Below are 27,634 nucleotides of genomic sequence, written 5' to 3' on the forward strand. Positions count from 1 at the left end.
CGGGGACGTCTTTCGCCGCCTGCCACGCCTTGGAACGACCTCCCAATCAACCACAGGTGAGGGCTCAGTCCCACTGCGGGCAGCAACCGGGGCAACCACAGCAGCAGACCGATCTGGGGACAGACGGGACGAGGTTGAAATCCTCGTGATACCCAAGTCCGGCTCCCCACAGTGGTGCCCATTGGCAACAGCCTCAAGCTGCGCGACCGAAGTCAGCGCCGCTTGCAGCTGTGAGCGAAAGGATGCCAACTCAGCCCTCATTCGAACACAGCAATCACAGTCCCTGTCCATTCTAATCGATGTTGAACAACAGTTACTGTAACACGAGTTCGTGCCTAGAATACGCAAGGGAAACACGCAAAGAATGTATGAACTAACGTGTACAAATGCCTAACGACTGCGCTTCAATCTGCCTGAATTTACGATTACAGTAACTAAAACTCGAAATTACACCTCCTATACGAAACTCACACGCAATTTAAGTAAGAATCTACGATGTAAACACTAAAGCGCGATGCTACAACTCTCAAATACTTAAATAAGCCCGAAATTTATGAATTAAACAATGCAAGTACCCAAAAACATGCAAAGAAATTAAGAATTAAACTATGTAACAAATAAGTAAGCTAGGGGTATACGACTTGCTGCTGGCAGCTGCTTATCCAACGGCGGCGCAAGAAAAACGTACGAAAATGAACTTCAAACAAGTTTTCCTCGAGTAACCCAAAAATCTGGCCTCCATTGTAAACGTAACCTATTACAAAATTCCTATAAAAAGGTTCTGTTCATTGTCTCTGTAGAACTACCGTTTTGCGCCTAGCGAGCGAGAAAATATGGAAGTTTAGCGAGTGGTATTTGAAAGCGTTGTGACTTGCATAAAACCCATCGGTAAGGTCAGCTGAATCACCCTGTATAGAAGTGATGTTGAATCCACCATCTTGTCACACTGTTGTAACATGAGATGATGTGCCACCTCTGTCAATTTGTTGGCGCATACACTAAAATTATTGCAACTAACATTTTAGAGTTCGTAATGTAGCTTATCGACAGTTATTTTTCCAAGAACTGTCCGCGAATGGGACAGGGAACGGGGGAAATGGTAGTGGAACTCGAAGTACCCTCCGCCCCAATATTTAAGGCAGATTTTTTAAAGAAAAGATGTAGATTTAGAATAAATAGCGTTCAAACGCTTCAGACTGCTGTTGGGCTGATACGCTTTATGTTTCATTTTTTGCTGCTGCGATTTATGGAAACCTGTGATTAAGTTTATCCTTCACACAGGGTGAATAGACTAAAATTTGCGCCACAAATATACTGAGGAAATGAAAAGTGCAGTTGATGTGCGATTTTCACAGAATGGATTGGTCAGAGGCTAGTATTGTTAACCTATAAACAGTCTAATGACATTAACAACCTAAAAGTAAGGTACATTAGAGGGTCAGAGGTGTTTGTTGCAGGAGTGTAGTGTGAGCCGTTTACGAGACATCATATTTTGAAAAGTTTACACATCGACACTTACTTGTGCCATTCAACGTGCGGACTTCCTAGCTACGATGTTACGTTAGCCTACAGTCTGCTTGTGTGTTTCTTGAATGCCCTGCCGCTTCCTAGTCAGTCAGTGTGTGACAGTCGAAGTAGCAGGTCGTCACTGGACGGTGGGAGTGGCCAATGCATACAGAGCCGACATTCTCATTGTGTATGGAGAGTGTAGGAAGGATGCTGTTCGTTCTTGTGCTGTTTATGTGGAATATATCCCAATAGACGTCAACCATCTCGGCAGTTATTTATCAACTTCTTCAACCAGTCACGTGAAAGAGGCAGTGTAACACCTAGACGATGTAACAGAAAGAAACAAGTGACGACAGGAGAGTGGGAATTTAAAGTTCTCGTTGCTGTTGCAATTGACCCGTACGTTAGATCTCACGCAGTCACACGAGAAAGTGGCATGTGTAGGGCAAGCATCATCGGCACAGGTTCCACCCCTATCACATCTCTTTCCATTAAGAGCCGAATGGAAACGATTAAGAGAACCGTGTTAGTTCTGTACATGGTTTTAATACAGAATACTTTAGATGTGTCACGTATCTTGTTTAGTGATGAAGCCACATTTACCAAACATCGCAGGTAAACCACTATTGTTCTGTTGACAATACGCTTTCTAAGTATTGTTACAATCTGTTTATTGGCTAACAATACGAGTACCCGACTATCAATCCGTTCTGTGAAAACCGCACATCAGCAGCACTTTCCGTTTCCACAATATTTGCGATGCAAGTTTTAAGTGATTCACCCTGTATTTAACAGATTATTTTTATGATATTATCTGTGTGATGATTAAAGTCGATTTATAGATATCTGTATGTTAGTACTATGTGTAATGAATATGACTGCGTGGATAGAGTCGCTGTCGCCCATCTCTTTTCAGCTTCATGTCTAACTACCTAGTTGTATGTTCCTCTGTTTGATGAACTGCTAGTCCTCACAGAAGACATGGACCACCCACGGATCAGGCAGCCTTCAAAGCCGCCCGTTGACAGTAGGTGAATTATAAAGGGAGATCCACCCCAGGATAAGGAAGCGCCCTGATCACTCAACAGAGGGTAGTCTCTATGAGCCACGCCGCTTTGTCACTGTGGTGCCTACCGGCCACGTGTGGCTCCGGGTACTTAGGATTTCGAACATTGTCCGGCATTGCGGGGGCGACATTGTAAAAAGCTCTGCTTGGGAATATTGTTGTGCATGTGGCCATTTCAGAATAAAGGAGTCGATGAAGAAGTTTCCAGCACCGGTATGTCTATCAGGAAAACTTGCCGTGAGCATTGAGCCAACCATATCAACGACTAATCTGGTTGAAGATACCCGTTTGGTAAAATACCATGTCCTGTTACGTGAAGAAGTCTGTAAGTGCCGGCTGCACATCCTTGACCGGCATTAACCGACGACCGTTCAAAGCATTTTAAGGTACTGAAGGCGTGACAATCACAGGTGGGAGAGATCAGGACTGTAAGACGGGTCTCCTAGTGCCTCTCACTTGAGTTGACGTAACTTGCAATATGTGGACGTGCGTTCTCATGAGGCAGCAGGACCAGTCCACAACTGTGGTTTTCAACAGACATGCCTACAACATAAATATTCTTCACGTTGTCTATCGACAGCCAAGAAAAGAATAATAGCACTTGGTCGTGTTTCGATGCATCTGGTAGTAACGTCGTCATCATAGTCAACGTTTCCGCGTTTCCTATGCGCCCGTCGGAAAGACACGAATGCCACATTAATCCCTTACCTACATGCCGGTGTTTATACACGTGTGTCGGAGTCGCGCTACGTTGCAGATCACGATACAGAAGCGCCCTCAGACGGAAAATTTTTGATCGCCCCCCTATAAATTATTTTACGAGCCTCTATCCCTGTTGAAAAGCTTCTCCTCATTGTGCGTTTCCGCTTACGGTCTTCCGAGAATGGGCGAGGAATGTGAAAAAATCATACATCAATTACTGTTTTTCTCCTCTGTCGTCAAGGAGGGAAGGCGCCATCCAGACGCAGAACAACGCAACCGACTAGTTTCTCTCTCGCAGCGTATAAAGCACTTTATTGGGTGGTATAAAAATCAGCTAAATGGGACGTTGGAGCTCAGTTTCTGAAATTTTGTTGGACAATGTATGGCCGAGCCTTCCCACTGTTTCGGAAGATCTTGTGCGGACTATTCTGGAGACTGCAGCGGAGAGGAACACACAAAATTTTGAGACACACTTTTTCGATGGCTCGGGTGGAAGACACTCGATCCGAAGACGCAGACGAGAGGCGTATCAATCAGGTCGTCACTCCTTGTTGCTGCCAGCAGTCCACAGCGAATGCAGGTCTTATCGTTCTGAATGTCGATTCTCGTGAGTATAGCTTGCAGCGTGGACTATAACGCAAGGAGAATGGTGAGGTGTTTTCGATTAGTTTCTTTTAAACGTTAGACAACACGACTTGGCAATTCATGTTGTAGCATAGGACTCATTTATGACAGAGTGGATTTAGAAATTTGCATGTGGAACCTATACCGTTTTTCCGGGTACGACCGGAGAAGTCACTATGCACCCGACAGCTCTTATGCATTTGAAGGCGGCAACATCATGAAATTGTCATCACTTTTGCCTTATCTGTTCTTTGCGGGATCGTCAAGCAGATCTAAGACTGTTGAATAGCCCGATGTTCACTATTTGTGATTACTGTTGTTTGGGTATTTTACTAATTAGTCCTATGTACGCTTCTTTTGTGTGTTTGTGTGTGTGTTCGAAAAGAGTAAATAAAAATTATTGTTGTTTTCGACCAGTATTTTCAATGCAGTAGACAGACAACCTACCCCAGTTGCTAATCATTATTTGTTACTGATTTTATAAGAACCAACACTCAGAGCTCACTTAATAGGCCTTTTTCGTTGTTATGCGATTCACGGAGGTACAAATTCAATTAAATCTGTGAGTTCTTGTGGGGTCGGTCGTCCCTCGATCGGTCCAGCCGGAATATACCGCAATCGTGACAGAAAGCTTTACTAGCTCGAGTGAGCGTCTTGCTGTATAACTGAGATTCATGAAAACACAACATAAAGCATAGTCAGCAAAGTATTTAGAAATTCTCTGTTAATCTTAATGCATCCTTTTTATTCCTTACGTATGGTGCACAATGAAAACAATCAAGTTAAAGGCAGAGCATGACATGTGATAGGAAGTAGTCAGTAAAGCTTTAGACACAGTGTTTGATACACATCAGCTAACTTGATAATTACGTAAGCAGCGGGAACGTGGCTGGCGGGAGAGCTGTTATTAATGAGAAGGCGCTGCCCCACCTCGTGAACCGCCGGCTTAACGAAGCTGCCACCAGCAGGGGAGACAGCAGTTAGCTCTCCTTACAAGGAACTCGCCTTCTTTCCTTACATCCACCGCCAACTTCCTTAGGAGATACGGCGAGGCACACGGAGAAGGTTTCTGTGTAGCTGTAGAAGACAGGTTAATACTTACCCCATCGCACACTCCTCAGATTTAGTGGCTAGCCCGTCAAAAACTGGACACACATCGGGCATGAAAACAGCAAGAAGGTTTACTGACGGGGAAAAAGAGAAACAAAGTAGTAACAGTGAACGGTAGAAGCTCAAGATGTGCATCGTAGAGCGAATACGAATAGCCACGGCGTCGTAGTTAAGTGGTCAAGGTGTTGGACAACAAAAAGGGAGACCCGTGTTCAGGTCTCGCCCATGTCACAATTTTTTACTTTTTTCCCACAAAATTATGAACAGTCAGTTCGGTCGTTAACATGTCTTTTCGCTGTATTCAGATTTGTGTCTGTGTCGTGGTGTAACGTCCGTTTGCAATAGCAAAGTGTAAGGAAGGGACCTTCATGCGTATGAACCCTCTATTAGTCCCACAAAAGTACCACATGTTACAACTCTTGCGTTCCTTTTGGAAGTTTTGACTCTCGATTTCCTCTATTGTAACGTATTTCACAAGCGTTTTTATGTTGTTTTCATTTCTATGAGAGGTGTATGCGGTGCCTCGTCTGCTCTCGTTGTTCATCAGACAATTGCCGAGACTACGGAAGGAGAACAGACATGTCAATGACCGGAGACTTAATAATTTTCTGAAAAAGTGGGGTACGAGCGAGAATTGAACAACGATCTCCCGCTTTGCTGTTCAACACCCAGATCATGCAGCCACGACACAACGATTCTTTCAGTTCACTCAATGTTGCACATCTTGAGCTTGGACCACTCACTATTCTCCTTCTTTTTTCACAGTTAAAGTACAACTTACTGTTTCCATGCTTGATCTGTGTTTACTTTTTGATGGGCTATCAATTGGGCCATTTTACCACAAAATGTGAGGGGGTGCGATGGGGAGATTTCCTTTTTAGGCTTGCACGAAATGGGCCTACTATCAACGAAATTTTTTGCAATTGAATAGTGATTATAAGGGAAGCATACACCCTAGGAATTTTCGCACGACTAGGCTTGCACGAAATGGGCCTACTATCAACGAAATTTTTTGCAATTGCATAGTGATTATAAGGGAAGCATACACCCTAGGAATTTTCGCACGACTGTAGTGCATACTTAGGTACACTATGTGAGCAGAAGTATCCGTATAACTGGCTGAAAATGACTTACAAGTTCGTGGCACCCTCCATGGTAATGCTGCAATTCAGTACGGTGTTGGCCCACCCTTAGGCTTGATTACAGCTTCCACTCTCGCAGGCAAACGTTCAGTCAGGTGCTGGAAGGTTTCTTGAGGAATTACAGCCCGTACTTCACGGAGTGCTGCACTGAGGAGAGGTATCGATGTCGGTCAGCGAGGCCTGGCACGAATTCGGCGTTCCAAAACATGCCAAAGGTGTTCTATAAGATTAAGGTCAGGACTCTGTGCAGGCCAGTCCGTTAGAGGGATGCTGTTGTCATGTAACCACTCCTCCGCAGGCCGTGAATTATGAACAGGTGCTCGATCGTGTTGAAAGATGCAATCGCCATCCCCGAATTGTTCTTCAACAGTGGGAACCAAGAAGGTGCTTAAAACATCAATGTAGGCCTGTGCTGTAATAGTGCCACGCAAAACAACAGGGGGTGCAAGCCCTCTCCATGAAAAACACGGCCACACCATAACACCACCGCCTCCGAATTTCACTGTTGGCAATACGCACGTTGGCAGATGGCGTTCACCGGGCATTCGACATACCCACACTCTGCCATCGGATCGCCACATTGTGTACCGTGTTTCGACACTCCACACAACGTTTTTCCACAGTTCAATCGTCCAATGTTTACGCTCCTTACACAAATCAAGGCATCGTTTGGCATTTACCGGCGTGATGTGTGGCTTACGAGAAGCCGCTCGACCATGAAATCCAGGGTTTCTCACCTCCCGCCTGTTATAGTACTTACTGTGGATCCTAATGGAGCTTGGAATTTCTGTGTGATGTTGTGGACAGATGTCTGCTTATTACACATCACGACCCTCTTCGTATGTTGGCGGTCTCTGTCAGTCAACAGACGAGTTCGGTTTGTACGATTTTGTGCTGCACTTGTCCCTTCAAGTTCCCGCTTCACTATCACATCCGACAATCAACCAAGGGATGCTTAGGAGTGTCGAAATCTCAGGTACAGACGTATGACACAAGTGACACCTAATCACCTGACCACGTTCGACGTCCGTGAGTTCCGCGGAGCGCCCCCTTCTGCTCACTCACGATATCTAATGAGTACTGAGGTCGCCGATATAGAGTACCTGGCAGTAGGTGGCAGCACAATGCACGTAACATGAGAAACGTATGTTTTTGAGAGTGTCCGGATGCTTTTGATGGCACATTGTATAACAAATGTTGCTGTACTGCAAGGCTTCATAGGAAACGCGCTCCGCGAGCAAACGGTGAGCGCAGGCCTGCGAGCACTGACTACTGTGCCCCCTCCATTGTCACAGGAAACAGAGTGGAGAACAGTGTGCAGACTTGTATAAACGAAGAAAGCGATCCCGTTGGAAGTGCTCCGAGAAACGTAGAATGTCTTTATATTCCCAGATATATTGCTCATAAATAACTTCAAGCTGCAGATCAGGGCGTATTGCTTACTGGCAGCTTTTACGTTATCCTAGACAGCTGCGCTGCGAATCCTGATTTATTTCCCAACATTACTCGCCCTCCCCCTGTATGCAAATAAACAGCCGTTATTGAATGCTGCTAATAACGTCACATCCAGCTGTGTGCCTGTGATATGTACACTTTCGCAGTGCTAAAGAATGTGCAACAAAATCTCCACAAAGATTTTGGAAGTTGGATCTGTATGTCATCTGCCGTAACCTTTGTGGGACGCATGATTTGCATCTTTAATACCGGCACCACGCGAAACTATTCTACCTGAAGTGGATCCGAACGTTCAGCCTCAGTTTCAGAGGAAGTATTCTTTTATTAAACAGCCGTCCGTGAAAGAGCACAATGAGTTTGCTAAAATTAGTTCAGTTTAATAGTTGATCCGAATGTCACACTCATTTGATTTCTCTTCCTCTTCTTCCTGTTTTCTGAGAGTTCCCTTCCACGTCTTTAAACTTCTTAGACACTACCAGGTCGTTCAAGTTTTCCGTATATTTTTACGTGGTAACACATATGGTACCCCTGTAAACAGAAATTTCCGAAGGTATCTATTGTCTTATAATACACTAAACAGATAGCGAACTCACCTTTCTTAGTACAAAAAAAGGTAACATTTGAAAATTTGAAACTTATTTGTATAAATTTTTGCTTAAACTGAAATAACTGAGAAGCTGAAACTTCTACGTTTTTACTTAAATTGCTTAATGCAACTGAACTTTCTAAAACTGCTGAGTGAAACTGAACGTACTGTCACTTTACTTGTCTTTATCGTTTCATTTCTGACCTACAGAACTATTCCTGACAAATGCAACCCAAATTTATTTATTTATTACCCACAATATACAAAGACAACGCAATCTGACTATTAATTAACACAAAAGAATGGCCCTGAATTAGAAGAAATCCCAACAATAACCCATAAATTTCATAAGTAACTTACCTCGCAGAAATCTTGATGACAGGAAGTACAGCAAATGCAGCAAGTATACAGCCGGTTAAATAAAAAGATTCTAACTATTGTAGGCTCTGACTACCAATAGACATGTGGTTGTCAAAGGAAAGATTTTGTTGCAGGGCATACAATGTATTTAACAGATTGTAATCATGTGAAATCCAGTTCCAAAAATTATACAGTGACATTTAGTTACAAAAATTATATAACCGTGAATAATTCCATTACGACGTTTTACAATCCATGTCCAACCAACATTCAATCTCCATATAGGACACACGTCCAGATTGTCCTCTCGCGCTAACACTGCTTCCAGCCTCCATCGCTGCTAACTATTAACTTGTAACTGCGAGTCCGACCAGCTACAGTCTCTTAGCAAGGGCACACAGCGCTGTCAGTGATATTAATGCAGTCCAAAGCGCTGCCAACATACAAACATATAAACAGGGTACTTACATAGTTCCCTGCTTCTCTCAAAAAATTTTACAAAGTGTACTAATTTGTTAAAACATTACATTACCAATACCAAATATATCAGATGCACACAATTAGTAATATACTGTTGGTCAATAAAGCAAAAATTGTCCTCACACTCCCAAAGACAGTCGTAATCATTCTTCAGAAGAGTAGACTATGACTGTTTTATGCACAAAGTCTGAGCAGTAAAAGAACATGCTCACGTAAGTAGTGGACCTCCATGAAGTCTTGAAGAAGTAGTGTTGTCCTCCCAACGAAAACACAGTGCTAACTCTTGACATGAAGATATGAAGAATGGTAATGGGCCACAACAGAGCAGACCAACACCAGAGTCAGTCTGAGTCTTGAAGGATATTCGTAGAATTGGTAGATCACCACAGAGGAGACCCACAGTATTCCTTGTAGAGACTATGGTAGTAATGGGCCACCCAAGGTGCAGACCTGCAGTATTCATTGTAGAGATTACGGTAGTAATGGGCCACCAAAGAAGCGGACCCACTGTAGTTCTTCTAGAGATGGCCAGCAGCCATCCGTTGCCACTGTGTGGGTGCACAATCACAAATGGATCAAATGGCTCTGAGCACTATGGGACGTAACACCTGAGGTCATCAGTTCCCTAGAACTTAGAACTACTTAAACCTAACCAACCTAAGGACATCACACAGCCGGCCGAAGTGGCCGTGCGGTTAAAGGCGCTGCAGTCTGGAACCGCAAGACCGCTACGGTCGCAGGTTCGAATCCTGCCTCGGGAATGGATGTTATTGATGTCCTTAGGTTAGTTAGGTTTAACTAGTTCTAAGTTGTAGGGGACTAATGACCTCAGCAGTTGAGTCCCATAGTGCTCAGAGCCATTTGAACCATTTGACATCATACACATCCATGCCCGAGACAGGATTCCAACCTGCAACCGTGGCTGTCACGCGGTTCCAGACTGAAGCGCCTAGAATCGCTCGGCCACACCGGCCAGCTGCACAATCACAATTGAAGAGTCTTGAGGATAATACAGTAAGTACATGAACCATCACTTGTACACTCACAATTTTTTTTTTTTTTTTGCGTTATCCTTTGAACCAGCAATGCTGTTAACCGGTCTCTTGCTGAATTATCAACACACATGCAAGCACTAACACAGTCATATAACCTCTGAAATTTTATACATATAGTATGACCTACAGAGAAATGTGTGCAGTTAAATGAATCCCTACTATTTAGCTAACTTGGAGAACTGATGTCAGTAGAATTACAATTTTACAGCTTAAGAATACAGTTACAAAGGTAAAGAAAACATTATTACAGTAAAGAACATGATAATACAAACAACATTTGTAGTAATACAGGCTTTAAAAAAGAACAGGAATAAGCATATATACGAGTATTACAGGAATTATGACATAAGTAAATAAATGAAAAATGGGGATACCCTTAGAAAGACTAACTTGACACATGAGCATTAAAAGAAAATATAACAGAATAAATAATGTCTAAACATCTTCCCAAAGCAAAGAATATGCTACAAAAAAGGTTATATTTGACGATAATAGTATTCCTCATCATAGTGAATGCAACTAAGTATTAGAAGGAAAAAAATACTAACAAAGTTATCGTATCAGGTAAACACACAGAGACAGGAAGAAGACAGACACACAAAAGTACACATAAACATATAGAGGAATAACACAAAAGGAAAGGACAGGGCCTGTTTTCAGTGTAACATTTGGTACTGCAGTGCTTGTGGTATTTTAAACCTCTTTTTCATGTTTTAATTTCAATAATATCCTTCATGCTTATCCCTCTATAACTGCCAGCCAAAACTACTACATTTAATTCTCGGAAATCTTCCTTAGTTCTACACTTGTTCCCAAAAAAGGTCCTATCCAAGCATGCTTTCTGTTTTTATACCTTCACATATTTCTTACCTCACCATTCTTTTCCAAGAAAGTCCTACCTAAACCTATTATCACTATTTCCTACTTACATTTGTTCATTTACCCTTTCACAATAATTATTCCTCATTAAACAATACTCTTTGGCCAAACCTTTTTCTTATAGCTTCTCAATGTATTTCTTCCCAAATCATCACAACTCATTTTCTTATATAGCATACCCCCTCTTAAACTAACATAAATCTATTGAGCTCAGATATATAAACTAGAGAACGAGGCAATGCAGCAACACAAAACGATTAGCACAAACAACAGTGACAAAATGCAAAATGGCAAACCAAGCCGCAGCATATCTAAATCAGCATAGAAAATGCAACATTACAACTAATATAAGGCAATATGCAGCAAACAAGAAAAATAAATCAGAGGTAAAACTGGCTTAACACAGTAATACAAAGTAAAATTCAGTAGGACAATGCTTGACAAATAGCACCAGTAAATGCAGTAATTTATACCTAAACATGACAACGCACAGTAAGAAAAAATATTACAATAAAGACAGCAATGCAGATAAGGGAAATGTCTATTCACATCCTAAGGTGTATGTCACTTCTTGATATCTGTGTCACACCTTAACACGAAAGTGGTCCACCACAAGAAAATTTTGTATGTAGTTGCTGTTACTAGTCCCTTCTCCTTCTTATTGCTCTTTCCTTGCCAAGTGCTCTTTTTTAAGAATGTGGATCATAGAATTATTATCTAATAGGTCTTTTGACAGAAAGTGTATACATTAGCATTTGTACTAAATTTTATTTTATAAAACCAGTGCTGCAGCGCAGCTAGAAACTAAATATCAAATAAAATAAGCAAATATGCACAAAGAAAAGCATATAAACATCATTTACCAGCCATGTGGCATTTCATAAGTCAGTAAAAATTCTCTCAAATCTCGTGGAAAGACACTTGTCATAATCAAGTTTGTAAACGTAAGAATATTTCTCATCACTTCATAAGCATTTCAGTAAGTAGCACAAAGTATGAGCTCCAAAGTGTACTCATATGTTTCCAAGTAATAATGTGTCGTGTTTGTGGTACGTTCTGCAAAGAAATGTCAATAGCGAGGTCAATGGCCCCTCGTTTGTACAGTTGAGCTAGTGCCTGCGAGCGTGTGGTGTGCTTCACAGCGGCTTAAGCAACACCATTAAATCTGAAAGGCAACACAACAATGGGTTTTTCCAGGGAGCTAGCGTGCAGTCAGGCGCAGCAGAGCATTACGTCCAGATCACGTACTATTCCCAAAATATTTATGACAACAATCCCAGCTACAATCACAGTTTCATACAAATAAAAAATTTCACAAGTTGCCAAATTATAGGAGAGATGTGTGGAAACGAAATATAATGAATAATAGTGTCCAAAAATTTCCATCGGCGTTGCGGTACTCACATTCACATATAGACTCACATTTCGTAACTCTTCAAGTACAATTCTTGGTTTCCAACATTCGTTTCCACAAACCAGGGTCCCTAGCTACTACTCATTATTCATCTCTACTACTCATTATTCATGACCTCATTACAAATATACGTATTCGTCGATCCTTCTTCAATACTTCATCATAATAAACATGTAGCATAATCACTTGCCTCATATAGCATCGCCTTATTGATCATGAACATATCTCAACATCATAATACACTTTGTCCTGTAATAATATCATCATAACACATCAATAAATCTCAACATCACTTTTTCTTCCTTCAATAATCTCACAACGTCTAAAAAATTGCTCTCTGCTCGTTTCAGTAGTGTCATCTACCTCAAAAGTACTATAAAAATCATGATCCCAAACAAAATACATCACTTAAAGCTCTTACAGTATCACAATGGTTCCGAAAATATATGTGAACAATTACAAAATGCAGACAAAATACAATTTCATAAGTGGAAAATAATCCAATTGCGGAATTTCGTAGACATATGTCACTGACGTGGTAAATATCCATTTCTCTCAATTAAGTGACCAAGTAGCTGTGTGATTCAGTGTTAGGGAAATACGGTACCAATGTGAAAACCGTATAAGCAAATACCATATTAGCTTGGGCTCCTTACACTTGCCACACCTGTTGTACACAAAGTAGGCGTACCCCCATTAGGGATAATATAATTATACCTCAGATGTTACAGATTAAAATTTCGAAATGAAATGTATCACCGAAAACTTCCTTTGTATCATTCTAATTCAAAAAATATTTCTAAAAAAATTCCAAGTACAAAAGGTAATCACTCAAATGCGTGCCATGTAGCGTTGAACTATAGTTATCACCCTAAAACAAATTGTTATTATAGAATGAAATATTCACTCTACAGCGGAGTGTGCGCTGATATGAAACTTCCTGGAAGGTTAAAACTGTGTGCCGGAGCGAGACTCGAACTCGGGACCTTTGCCTTTCGCGGGCAAGTGCTCTACCAACTGAGCTACCCAAGCAAGACTCACGACCCGTCCTCACAGCTTTACTTCTGCCAGTACCTCGTCTCCTACCTTCCAAACTTTACAGAAGCTCTCCTGCGAACCATGCAGAACTAGCACTCTTGATAGAAAGGATATTGCGGAGACATGGCTTAGCAACAGCCTGGGGGATGTTTCTAGAATGAAATTTTCACTCTACAGCCGAGTGTGCGCTGATATGAAACTTCCTGGCAAATTAAAACTGTGTGCCGGACCGAGACTCGAACTCGGGACCTTTGCCTTTCGCGGAAGGTAGGAGACGAGGTACTGGCAGAAGTAAAGCTGTGAGGACGGGTCGTGAGTCGTGCTTGGGTAGCTCAGCTGGTAGAGCACTTGCCCGCGAAAGGCAAAGGTCCCGAGTTCGAGTCCCGGTCCGACACACAGTTTCAATCTGCCAGGACGTTTCATATCAGCGCACACTTCGCTGTAGGGTGAAAATTTCATTCTAGAAACATCCCCCATGCTGTGGCTAAGCCATGTCTCCGCAATGTCCTTTTTTAGGAGTGCTAGTTCTGCATGATTCGCAGGAGAGCTTCTGTACAGTTTGGAAGGTAGGAGACGAGGTCCGCTGTAGAGTGAAAATTTCATTCTAGAAACATCCCCCAGGCTGTGGCTAAGCCATGTCTCCACAATATCCTTTCTTTCAGGAGTACTAGTTCTGCATGGTTCGCAGCAGAGCTTCTGTAAAGTTTGGAAGGTAGGAGACGAGGTACTGGCAGAAGTAAAGCTGTGAGGACGGGTCGTGAGTCGTGCTTGGGTAGCTCAGTTGGTAGAGCACTTACCTACGAAAGGCAAAGGTCCCGAGTTCGAGTCTCGCTCCGGCACACAGTTTTAATCTGCCAGGAAGTTTCATGTCAGCGCACACTCCGCTGTAGAGTGAAAATTTCATGCTAGAAACATCCCCCAGGCTGTGGCTAAGCCATGTCTCCACAATATCCTTTCTTTCAGGAGTGCTAGTTCTGCATGGTTCGCAGGAGAGCTTCTGTAAAGTTTGGAAGGTAGGAGACGAGGTACTGGCAGAAGTAAAGCTGTGAGGACGGGTCGTGAGTCGTGCTTGGGTAGCTCAGTTGGTAGAGCACATGTCCGCGAAAGGCAAAGGTCTCGAGTTCGAGTCTCGCTCCGGCACACAGTTTTAATCTGCCAGGAAGTTTCAAATTTGTCATTGCTTCACGGCCAAAATGTGCCAAGTGTCGTAGTTATCGTCGTTCAAAATCAAAGTTCTCCAAAAATCAATGTACTTACCTTCGTCATATACAAAAGTAAAATGCTATTTGTATAAATGTCGTAGTTATTACGTTCATTGCCGTGACGTTGAAAGTACTATATTGTAATGTATTGTTGTGTTACGAAAAATAACTGTCTCACTGTAGCTACTCCACAAAAGTTATTACCAAAACTTGCTTTACTTTCCAGAAGAATGTAGAAAAACTGTGCAGACATGAAACAGATACAGTGTACAAGCAATTTAAAAAACAGTGACACTCGTTTGTTGCGACGTAATATAATCGTGCAGCTGTCAAACAAACCAAATACTCTGTTATCTGTGACCACTCAGAAAATACTTTAAATAAAAAATGTCTTTTTAAGCAAACAAAAATGTTGAAGTAGAACCTCATTAGCAGTATATGTTCAAAAATGTTCAAATGTGTGTGAAATCTTATGGGACTTAACTGCTAAGGTCATCAGTCCCTAAGCTTACACACTGCTTAACATAAATTATCCTAAGGACAAACACACACACCCATGCCCGAGGGAGGACGCGAACCACCGCCGGGACCAGCCGCACAGTCCATGACTGCAGCAGTATATGTTCCATGAATCTAAACCTTATAATCGTGACGTAATTATGCAACTAACAAGCAAAAATGTACACACAATGAGACTGTGTCATCTGTCCCCTATAAAAGTGAACTCGTAAAATTACTGTCTTAATAAGTTCCATAGATTCTTGATTTGATAATTAACTTCAAAACTTCGCTGCATGTTAAATGTGACAAAGGGTGATAGCAACTCCAAATGAAAAATTTAAAGGCAAAGACTAAGTCAGAAAGCAAACTATTTCTCAATAAACGGTTTTACACGAGAAATGTGGTATAATCTTTTATTAATTTTCTTTTTTTCCCTAATGATCAATTAGGAGGAAAGCAATAAGAAAATTGATGAAGCCAAGTCTGTGGATGTATGTTCTTACGAGAATTCTTCAATGTTTTAAATTTATGCGTTGTGATGAAGATCTTATAGTCAAAGTCATCGTGACGCGTAGTGGCAAATCTGTCATCGTTAACGTAGTGTCGGCGGTTCCATCTCAAGGCCGCCAGCAGTGGTGGATGTGGGGAGAGAGATGGCGGAGTTTTGAAATTTGTCATGAACTGCTCTATATATATATGTATATGATGATATCAAGGTAAATACATTGTTTGTTCTCTATTAATATCTTTCATTTGCTAACTATCCCTATCAGTAGTTAGTGCCTTCCATAGTTTGAATCTTTTATTTAGCTGGCAGTAGTGGCGCTTGCTGTATTGGAGTAGTGGGAGTAACCAAGATTTTTGTGAGGTAAGTGATTTGTGAAAAGTACAGGTTAATGTTAGTCAGGGCCATTCTCTTGTAGAGATTATTTAAAGTCAGATTGCGTTGCGCTAAAAATATTGTGTGTCGGTTTAAGCACAGTCTTATGTATAATTGTTAAAAGGGGACGTTTCATATGGCGACCCTGCCAGGATACCTCACTGGAATGTTCTGATTTTTTCTTGTAGTTTGTGTAATTAGTGTAGATTTTGTTTATTGGCTCAAATGGCTCTGAGCACTACGAGACTTAACATCTTAGGTCATCAGTCCCCTAGAACTTAGAACTACTTAAACCTAACTAACCTAAGGACATCACACACATCCATGCCCGAGGCAGGATTCGAACCTGCGACCGTAGCAGCCCCGCGGTTCCGGACTGCAGCGCTAGAACCGCACGGCCACCGCGGCCGGCTTTTGTTTATTGCTTTGTAGTTGCACTCTTTCATTGTTGTACAGTAAAACAGGTGGGGCATGCATGTAGATTTGCACCAAGTATTTCGCAGCTGCAATTAACTAGATATTATTTTCAGTGTTATGTTAATGTGTTCTCTTTTTTTTTCCTCTTCAAATTGTGTTTTTCTGTGTTGTCGTGTGAAATATGTGACAATAATAGCGTGTGAAAAACGTAATACTAGGCTCCAAAGTAAACTGAGAAATGACAGTGAAAACGAAAGCAGTGTGTTAGCGCCACCGAGTAATGAATTAACTGATGTTCAAAGTAGTAATTTGGTAATTGTGCATAGGGAAATGGAGCGGGTGGCAAACAATGGCGTAGGCAGTGAAACAATTAGTGAGCAGGGAAGCATTATCGATCGATCGGTCGGCAATAGCTCGGCTCAGGAATCCAAAATGACACGACACGATCTCGCAAATACTGTAGATTCAGGTTTTGGATCCTCACCGTTTTCTCAAATAAGTCAAGACACATTTTCTGCTTGTCAAAATGTGAATGTTTCCGGTGCAAATTCACTGCTGAAAAGCACTGAGGAACATGTTCCAGACACCAGTGCATTGTTATTACAATTAATACAACAAATGGGACAAACACAACAAAAGCTTCAAAAGTTAGACACAATGGAACAAAATCTTCGAAAGTTAGAGACAGTGGAACAAAATCAGAGACAAACACAGCAACAGTTAGACGCAATGGAACAAAATCTTCAAAAGTTAGACTCATTGGAGCAAACTCTTGAACAAACACGTGAGGATTTAACTACTGAGTTACATAACATCGAATCGAAATGTCAAAAAGTCTGTAATGAAGTAAAAACACAAATTTGTGAGCATTTCCAACCTATTTTTTCGCGTCATGAAAATGCACTACAGAATCACGAAGCAGCCATAAAAGAACTGCAAACTACTGTTCATGAAAATCATGATACCTTGCAAGCTAAATTTGACTCAGTTGCATCTACCGATTCGGTTACGCAACTTGTAAAAACTCAGGAAAACTTGAAGGACACAGTAGATTCGATTTCAACACAAATGGACACTCTGAAACTTGGTTCAGAAAAACACACTGAGGAAATGTGTTCACTGTCGGAGAAAGTAGCCGAACTTTCGGATCAGGTCACTAACTTATCTACAAAGGTAGATGATGATCTGAATGACACAAGAACTGTAGCCTTCACTGACACGGAAGAGTATGAACAAATTAGAAAATTCAAACAAAATCAAAATCAAATCAATACACAGTACAAAAGAGAAATCCGGGAAGTACAAGATCAGTTGACGCAGGTAATACAAGAATTACATATTTCAGAGGACACTTGCGCTCCAACACGGGAAGAGGGACATAGAAGTACGGAACAGCCACAAAATAATAACTCAGGGCACTTCGGAAATTATGAAAGAAACTGGCAATGTGCACCGAATTTTGAGATGGAACGGCCGACACGACCTAACAATGACCGATATGCGACTCGCCGAAATGATGATTTTGACTATAAGCTGTTCATTACTACACGTAAATTCAAAACATTTAAGAATTCTGGCAATGACATTCATCCACAAGCATGGCTCCATCAATTCTCTCATTGTTTTCCTCCCAACTGGTCGTTAGAGCACAGATTAGAATTTATGTGTGGCTACTTAGAGAATGAACCAGCTGAAAGAATGCGATCGGTCATTCACGATTGTCACAGTGAAGGAGAATTTTATCATGCCTTCCTCTCAGCGTATTGGTCTCAAGCTACACAAGACCGAGTAAAACATAGCATCATAATGATGAAACGTTTCGAACAATCTGAATTTTCCAGTCTTATGAAATATTTTGAAGACATGTTGCATAAGAATCAGTATCTTTCAAACCCATACAGCCCCTCAGAACTCATCCGCATTTGCTTAATCAAATTACCAGAACATTTACGGCATATTATTTTAGCAGGACGTTGCAAAGACGACATTGAAGCTTTTCAGGAAATTGACACTGACAGTCGCGGGATGCGAAAACAGGAAAACAATCAGTACAGGTCACATCCGTCGCAATTCCGCGATGAAAGAAATAATAACTGGACACGACAAGGCTATTCTCACAACACAAATCGTGACCAAAAAAGACACCACCCATATGACAACCGTTGGCAGAATAATAGGTACAGAGAAAGATCGCACTTCCATAGTAATGAATATGCTAGAGATTACCATAGAAACAGACAATATTGGAACCAAAACAATTATTATCAAGGGAGACAGAATAACTTCAGACGCAACAGTTCGGCGCACAGTTACGATTCAGGGAGAAATTCTCCACCACGCAACGGACAAGGAAGAAACTACGGAACCTACCGACATGACGACAGACGATATATTCGTAACGACAGACCTGAATTGCATCAGAACTGGCGGGATTTAAACAGGGCAGGGCCATCTTGTCAGAGTGAATTTGTAGAAGTTAGGTCTCCTAATCCCAATAACGGTGCGCGCCAACAAAGAGACAGACAATGACTCGCACAGCAGGCAGCCGCGTGCGCCCGCTGGCTCCGAGAAAAATAACATAAGCCTTGAAAAAAAATTTTTTACCGATTTTTTACCGATGTATAAAACATGACAATTGCTTTTCAGTTGAAAGTCTGCGTACTAGGAAGAGTAAAGGTTTACACCACATTTCACATGTAAAACCGTTTATTGAAAGATAATCTGCTTTTTAACTTTGTCTTTACCATAAAACTTTTCACTTCACATTTCTAGTATGCATTGTCAGACTTAGAAACTGTTACGATGCAACAATGTTTGAAGTTAAATATCCAGTCAAGAACCAAGAGAACTTATTTAAACAGAAATTACGAATGCATTGTTACTGTGAACAGACGACACAGTGTTATTGTGTGTGTACATTCTTGCTTGTTAGTTGCACGATTACGTAACGACCATAAGGCTTACATACTTAGAACATATACCGGTACTGCTAATGAGATTTTAATGCAACATTTTGGTTTATTTGAAAATACATTCTGAAATTAAAGTGCTTTCTGAGAGATACCAGATGACACAGAGGTTAGTTTATGTGACAGCTACATGACTATATCACGACGCTACTAATGTGTGACACAATTTACATTGTTGCTTTTGCAGTGTATCTGTTTTATATCTGCACAATTTTTCTGAATTCTTCTGGAAAGTAAAACATGTTTTAGTATTTAACTTTTGTGGTATAGCTACAATGAGACAGCCTTTTCCGTGGCACAACAATACGTCACAGCACAGTACTTTCTTCGTCACAACAATAAGCGTAATAACTAAGATATCTATACGCAAAGCATTTCACTTTTGTTTATCATGAGGTAAGTACATTGACTTCTGCAGAACTTAGCTTTCGGAGGACGATAACTACGAGACTTTCACAGAGGTTATCTTACAACATGACGCACAGTTTAGCGCTACAGTACACGTATTTGAGTGATTAATTTCGCACTTAAAACATTTATTTTTTTAAGATATTTGAAGTACAATGATACAAGGGTTTTCCATGATATATTTCATTCCATTTCTGTAATCTGTAGCACCTGAGGGTATGATTACATTAATCCTCAGGGGGGTACACGCCTACTTTGTGTACCATGTGTTTGGCAAGCACAAGGAGCCCTAGCTATTATGGCATTTGCTTATACAACTTTACACATCGGTACCATATTTCTCTAACACATAAATTACACAGCTATCTGATTATTTAACAAAGAAACAAACATTTTTTTACTACATTAGTGACAGATGTTTACGTAATTACACAGTTGGGTAACTTCACACTTATGAAATTGTATTTTGTCTGTACTTTGTGAACTGTTCATATTTTTTTGGAACCATTGTGATACTATGAGAGCTTTGAAAGATGAATTTGGCAAGGGAGCATGATTTTAAAGTACGTTTGAGGTAGATAACACTTTTGAAATGAGCAGAGAATTCTTTTTAGGTTTTGAAATTATTGGAGGAAACTACAACGATTTTGAGAGTTGACTGAGGTGTTATGATGTTATTTTTACGACGACGATGTGTATTATGCTGCTGAGGTATGTTTATGGTCAAGAAGCTGATGCTATATGAGGAATTTGATTATGCTACATATTTCATATAATGAAATATTAAAGAAGTGTCGACGAATATATATAGTGTAATAAGGTAAGGAGTAATGAGTAGCGGTTAGGGAGACTGACTTGTGAAAAAGGATGTTGGAAACCAAGAATCGTACTTCAAGAGGTAGGAAATGTGTGTAAATGCGTAATTGTATCACAATGCTGGCTAAAATTTTTTGGACGCTGTTATATTTATAGGATTTTGTTTCTACAGATTTGTAACCCAAATTCTTGACCTGTGAAATATATTTATATGAGACTGTCACTTAGCGGAAACTGGTGTCGTAAATATTTCGGTAAGAAAGTTCAGTGACCACCTGCACGTAATGCGTCGTGGGCACCCAGCTGAGCGGCCAGGTGTGTCAGACGCCTGGAGAAAAAGCCATTATTGCGAGCCCTTTTCAGCGGCACAGGTAGAAAAAAAAAGGGAGGCCTTTATCCTCGCTATTGACGTTCCTTTGTAGAAAGCATTGTAAATACGACACGCTAATAACAACTTGGAAACATTCTTACATCTGCACACCTGATTATGACAAGCGTCTTTCTACGAGAGTTGAGAGAATGTCTACTAACTTATGAAATGTCACATGACTATTGAATGATATTTTTATGCTTTGGTTTGCGTAATTGCTTATTTCATTTGATATCTAGTTTCTAGCTGCACTGCAGCATTGGTTAAAATAAAATTTTATAGATGTACTAATATAAATTTTCTGTCTACAGATCGAGTAAATAATAATTTTTTCAAAAAAAATGAGGGAGCACAAAAAGACATTTACCTTCACAGGAACTGCAATCATAGTTTTCTTTTCAAGTACTTGTTAATTTCTTTTGTAGAATAAATTGTGATGCATCACTCTAGTGTTAAGATGTGACACAGGTATTAGACATGGCCATTTTTAGTGTAATACTTTTTCTGCTTGAACTTTGTCATGTTTAGGTATAAGTTATGCTGTTTGCCAGGCATAGTGCTACTGAATTTTAATTTGTGTTACTCTGCTAAGCCAGATTTATTTTTCTTGTTTGCTGCACATTGCCTTATATTAGTCGTAATATTGCAATTGCTTCGCTAATTTCTAAAATGCTGCTTCCTTTGCAAATCTGCACTTTTTTGTCATTGCTGTTTGCGTTAATTGTTTTATGTGCTGCTGCATTGCCTCATCCCTTAGTTTAGCATCTGAGCTCAGTAGATTTAAGTTAGCTTTTTTGTCATTGCTGTTTGCATTAATTGTTTTATGTGCTGCTGCATTGCCTCGTCCCTTAGTTTAGCATCTGAGCTCAGTAGATTTAAGTTAGCTTAAGAGGGGGTAGACTATATAAGAAACTAGTTGTGATGAATGGAAAGAAATGCATTGAAGGTATATGAAAACGTTTTGGGCCAAAATGAGTATTGTACAATGATCTGTAATTATTTTGAAAGAAATATGAACAGAGTAGAGAAAGCAGGTATTGACAGGACTTTTTGGAAATAATGAGGAATGAAGGGAGATCTCCGAGAAGTAAAGAAAGTTTTGTTTGCAAAATACTGCAGTAAAAGAAACCCTGTCCTTTCCTTGTGTTATCCCACTATGTTTTTGAGTACCCTTGGGTATTTATGTTTTTACTGTATTTATATGTTTATCTGATAAGACTTATGTTGTAGAATTTTTCTAATACTAAGCCACATTCACTATGATGAGGAATACTGTTATCCTCAAATATAATTTGCATTAATAATAAGTTACTTACTTTGTAAAGATGTTTAAACATTATTTGTTCTGTTTTGTTTTAATGCTCATGTGTGAAGTTGATATTCCAAAAGTTATTCTGATCTTTCATGTATGTACTTATGTCATAATTCCTGTGACACTGATGTATATGTTATTTCTATTCTTTTGTGAAGCCCATATTACTACAAATGTTATCTGTATTGTTATGTTCTTTAATGATGTATTTTGTACCTTTGTAATTGTATTCTCATGTTATAATATTGTAATTGACACCAGTTCTTCAAATTAAGTATCATTTCACTGCACACGTTTCTGTTGGTCATAGTATATGGACAATATTTGAGAAGTAGGGACTGTTAGTGTTTGCACGTGTGTTAATAATTCAGCAAGGGACTGAATAACAGCATTGCTGGTTCTAAGGACAATTCCCAAAACTTTGTGAGTGCACAAGTGGTGGTTATGGACTTACTATATTATCCGCAAGACTCTTCAATTGTGATTGTGCACCTGCACAGTCACAACAGATGGCTGCTGGCCGTCTCTACAAGGACTACAGTGGGTCTGCATCGTTGGTGGCCCACCAATACCGTAATCTCTACAAGGACTACAGTGGGTCTGCATCTTTGATGACACACCAGTACCATTATTTCTGCAAAGACTGCAGTGGGTCTGCGCCTCTGGTGGCCCACCAATACCGTAATCTGTACCAGGACTGCAGTGGGTCTGCTCTGTGATGACCTACCAAACGATATTCTTCAAAACTTCGATTGACTCCGCTGTGGGTTCGCTCTGTTGTGGCCCATTACCTGTCAGCATGTCAAGAGTCAGCACTGTCTTTCCGTTGGAAGGACAACACTACTTCTTCAAGACTGCATGGAAATCCACTACTTCTGTGTGCAATTTCTTTTACTAATGATACTTTGTGAAAAAACCTGTAATTACTATTATGATGAATGATCAGGACTATCTTTATGGACTGTGAGAAAATTTTAGCTTTTGACCAACATTGTATCAATAAGTGTGTGCATTTGATTTCTTTGTTATTGTAATTACGATTATGAAAAATTTTAACAAATATGTATTGGCCACTGCCCAAACCAATTTGTAAAATTTGTTGTGGGGAGCATGGGGGCTATGTAAGTAGGCTGTTTAGGTTTTTTTTTGGTAACGCCACCTCTGTATGAAAATCACTGGCTGTGCTGTGTGCAGTCTGTGGCTGCTTTGCATTGTTGTAATACTCGCCATTGTAGTGTTAGGCAGCTGGCTGTGAACAGCGCGTAGCGTTGCGCAGTTGGAGGTGAGCCGCCAGCAGTGGTGGATGTGGGGAGAGAGATGGCGGAGTTTTGAAATTTGTCATGAACTGCTCTATATATATATGTATATGATGATATCAAGGTAAATACATTGTTTGTTCCCTATTAATATCTTTCATTTGCTAACTATCCCTATCAGTAGTTAGTGCCTTCCATAGTTTGAATCTTTTATTTAGCTGGCAGTAGTGGCGCTTGCTGTATTGGAGTAGTGGGAGTAACCAAGATTTTTGTGAGGTAAGTGATTTGTGAAAAGTACAGGTTAATGTTAGTCAGGGCCATTCTCTTGTAGAGATTATTTAAAGTCAGATTGCGTTGCGCTAAAAATATTGTGTGTCAGTTTAAGCACAGTCTTATGTATAATTGTTAAAAGGGGACGTTTCATAGCGGGAGTATCCTCTGAAATATATAACTCTTGTATCACATGTGCCAACTGATGTTGTACTTCCCGCATTTCTCTTTTGTGTTGCGTATGTTTAAATTTCCAAATGTCCTCGTACTCCTCTGTATCAGTAAAAACTACCAGTCTTGTATCATTCAGATCATCCTCTATCTTCGTAGATAAATTTGTTAGTTGATCCGAAAGTTGATCTACTTTTTCCGACAATGAGCTAATTTCCTCCGTGTGTTCTTCTGAACCAAATTGTAGAGTATCTACTGTGTCCTTTAATTTTTCCTGATCGTTTACAAGTTGCGCGACCGTCTCGGTAGATGCAACTGAGTCAGTTTTGGCATGCAAGGTGTCGTGATTTTCGTGAAAAATGATATGTAGTTCTTTTATGGCTGCTTCATGAGTCTGTAATGCGTTTTCATGTCCCGAAAAAATAGGCTGAAAATGGTCACAATTTATGTTTTTACATCTTCAGAAATTGTTTGATATTTCGATTCGCTTTTGAGTATCTCAGCGGTTAAATCTTCACGTGTTTGTTCAAGTGTTTGTTAAATTGTGTCTAACTTTTCAAGATTTTGTTTCATTGTGTCTAACTTTTGAAGCTGTTGCTGTGTTTGCTCCATTTGTTGCTGTGTTTGTTTCTGATTTTTTTCCACATTTTGAATTAATTGCAATAACAATGTATTAGTAACTGAAACATGTTCCTTTGTGCTTTTCAGCAGTGCATTTCCATCGCCAATATTCATATTTTGAAAAGCATAGAGTGTGTCTTGACTTAACTGAGAAAAGGGTGATGAATCAAAACCTGAATCTACGGTATTTTTAAGATTTTCTTCTGTTATTTCGCATTCCTGAGATGAACTGTTACCGACCGATCAATCGACAATGTTTCCTTGTTCACTGATTGTTTCACTCTTTACACCGTTATTTACTGGCTGGTCTGTGTCCCTAGGCACAATTACCAAATTATTAACTTGGATATTCGTCAGTTCAATAACAGGCGGTGCTAACAAGTCACACTCATCGTCACTGTCATTTCTCAATTTGCTTTGCAGCCTAGTTTACGCTTTTCACACCCCATATTGTCACACTGTTTCACACGATTACACACAAAAAAAAACAATTTGAAGAAAAAAATGAGAAGACACACTGAAATATCACTGATAATAATAGAAATCTAATTACTTGCAAAAGCGACTGCGAGATACTTAGCGAAAATCCACGTGCATGTCACAACTGCTTTGCCCATTAAATTATAGTACTAGAATAAGAAACACAGCTACAAAGGAAATTCTCTAAATACAATTTTGCGCTGGCAGTACACAATAACTAATTTCTAATCATACACTAATTATTCAAACTACGAGAAAATCAGAAGATTCCAATAAGGTATCCTCGGCTAAGGGTCAAGAGGTGAAATGTCTTTATTTATGTCTTTACTCGAACTAAAATAACTGAGAAGCTGAAACGTCTACGTTTTTACTTAAATTGCTTAATGCAACTGTACCTTCTGAAACTGCCGAATGAAACTGAACGTACTGTCACTTTGCGTGCATTTATCGTTTCATTTCTGACTTACAGAATTATTCCTGATAAATGCAACTCAAACTTATTCATTTATTACACACAATACGCAAGGATAAGGCAGTCTACTATTGATTAACACAAAAGAATGTCCCTGAATTAGAAGAAATCCTAACGATAACCTATACATTTCATAAGTCACTTACCTCACAGAAAATCTTCATGACACGATCTACGGCAAATGCAGCAAGTATACAGCCAGCTAAACAAAAAGATTCTAACTGCTGTAGGCTCTAACTGCTAATAGACATGTGGTTAACAAAGGAAAGATTTTGTTGCAGAGCAAACCATGTATTTAGCAGATTTTACCTTAATCATATGAGATCCAACTCCAAAAATTATATAATCGTCCGTGACATCAAGCTCCAAAAATAGTATAGTCGTCAATAATTCCATTACCCACATTTCACAATCCTATGCGAGACGGCAAATAAAATAATAAATCTCACCCCAGTATAAACATTTAACTGTCTAACGCAATGAAAAAATATTCCTGGCAAACCCTAGACACCAACTCAGTGCCCCACGCAGTCGAGTCACGCACGTGGGCTCCGAGCCACACCGACGTGAATACTTGACTTATGTAATTGTGAATTATCAGGATCAGGGAAATGACACGGAAGGACCAGATCCCTTTAACTAACATCATATATTCTTGGAAAACAGCATTTATTTTTATATATTTTTGAAAACAACAGGTCCCCTTTGAAAAACGTGTAGGAAAATTGAAGTTAATTTGCGATTACCAAGATAATGACGCTGAAAGTAGTGAATGAGTTAGCCGTTCAATTACAATAATAACAATAACAAGGAAGTTCAAGAAATAAGACCTTAACAACATTGCGCCCCTAATTGTTTTTAGATTATACAGTTTTAAATAAACCAACCAATTAAAATAATTAAAGCAGTTCTAGATAAATTTCTTCAAGATATTAGGCTGATCTTGTAAATGTTTGCACCAAAATATTTACTATAACTTATAACAACATGTATTAAATATTGAAGGGAAAACTTCTTGTGCGAAACCAGTTACTCAAAGGACTCTTGGTCGACAGAAAAATTTCATTTAGACCGTAAGTCAGATAACGTAAGATACTCCGCTTGAGCACATACAGCCAGGATACGCGACTGCAAACAAACCGCAAGGGGCGCTAGGAACTCCTCGAGAACCAAGCACAGGGCCGAAAGTATGCCTGGCCCACGCGGCAATAAGCCGCCGACACGAAACACTCTCCGAGCAACTTAATAAGTGCTGTTAACAAACAAGAAACGTAAGTGGCTGACAGGATTGTACTACAAGTAAAATTATGGATTAACCATTGATTGCACCTATGCTGCGTTCCCAATAAGTTAATACGTCCTAGGAAATAAGCTTTGCTAACACAGAGCTACAGAAAGGAAGTTCTAATTTCTTCCAGGAAGGGATGTAATAAACTCGCTAGGGTCTTACCATGCTCACAACATGCTTAAAAGGATTGCATAATAGTAATATCAGAGAGCCCATCAGTTTATAAATGATCGTGAACGTAACTACCAACGCTTAGAAACAGCTGATTCTCTAGCATAAGAATTTTAAAACGAACACTTACAGAAAAAGCCCCTGATATAGCTAAGCTTGGCAACTGGGCACATTACATAACCAGAATAACATTAACTGTGGTACATTTTTAAGAGAAACGCTGGCCAGCAGAATGAAACAAGTTATTTAAAAAACACACAGAGCTGACAGGGCAATACAGTAGCCCCAGAATCACAGACGCAAATAAAATGCAATATCCTGAATGCAACTTAAGTGATAATATATTCCATAAGATACATTCTCTGTGTTGTAGAACTAATTGCTTTGTGTCAATGTAAATGATATTGTGGAAATAATATTCAGCCAAGGTAGAGCGAGGATAACGATTTCAAAGTTTCATCTATACTTTGTGGTATGAAGGTTTGGTGGTCAGGCTGTGTTGTGTAACTGTAGTATTATGGGGCAGAATTAATTTTTATATGTGGTTATCAGAACAGTCGAAGCTATTTGTGTCCAATTATTGCCATCATAATGAGGCAACACAGTATGG

This window comes from Schistocerca nitens, chromosome 2 (assembly GCF_023898315.1).
Source record: "Schistocerca nitens isolate TAMUIC-IGC-003100 chromosome 2, iqSchNite1.1, whole genome shotgun sequence".
NCBI lineage: Eukaryota > Metazoa > Arthropoda > Insecta > Orthoptera > Acrididae > Schistocerca > Schistocerca nitens.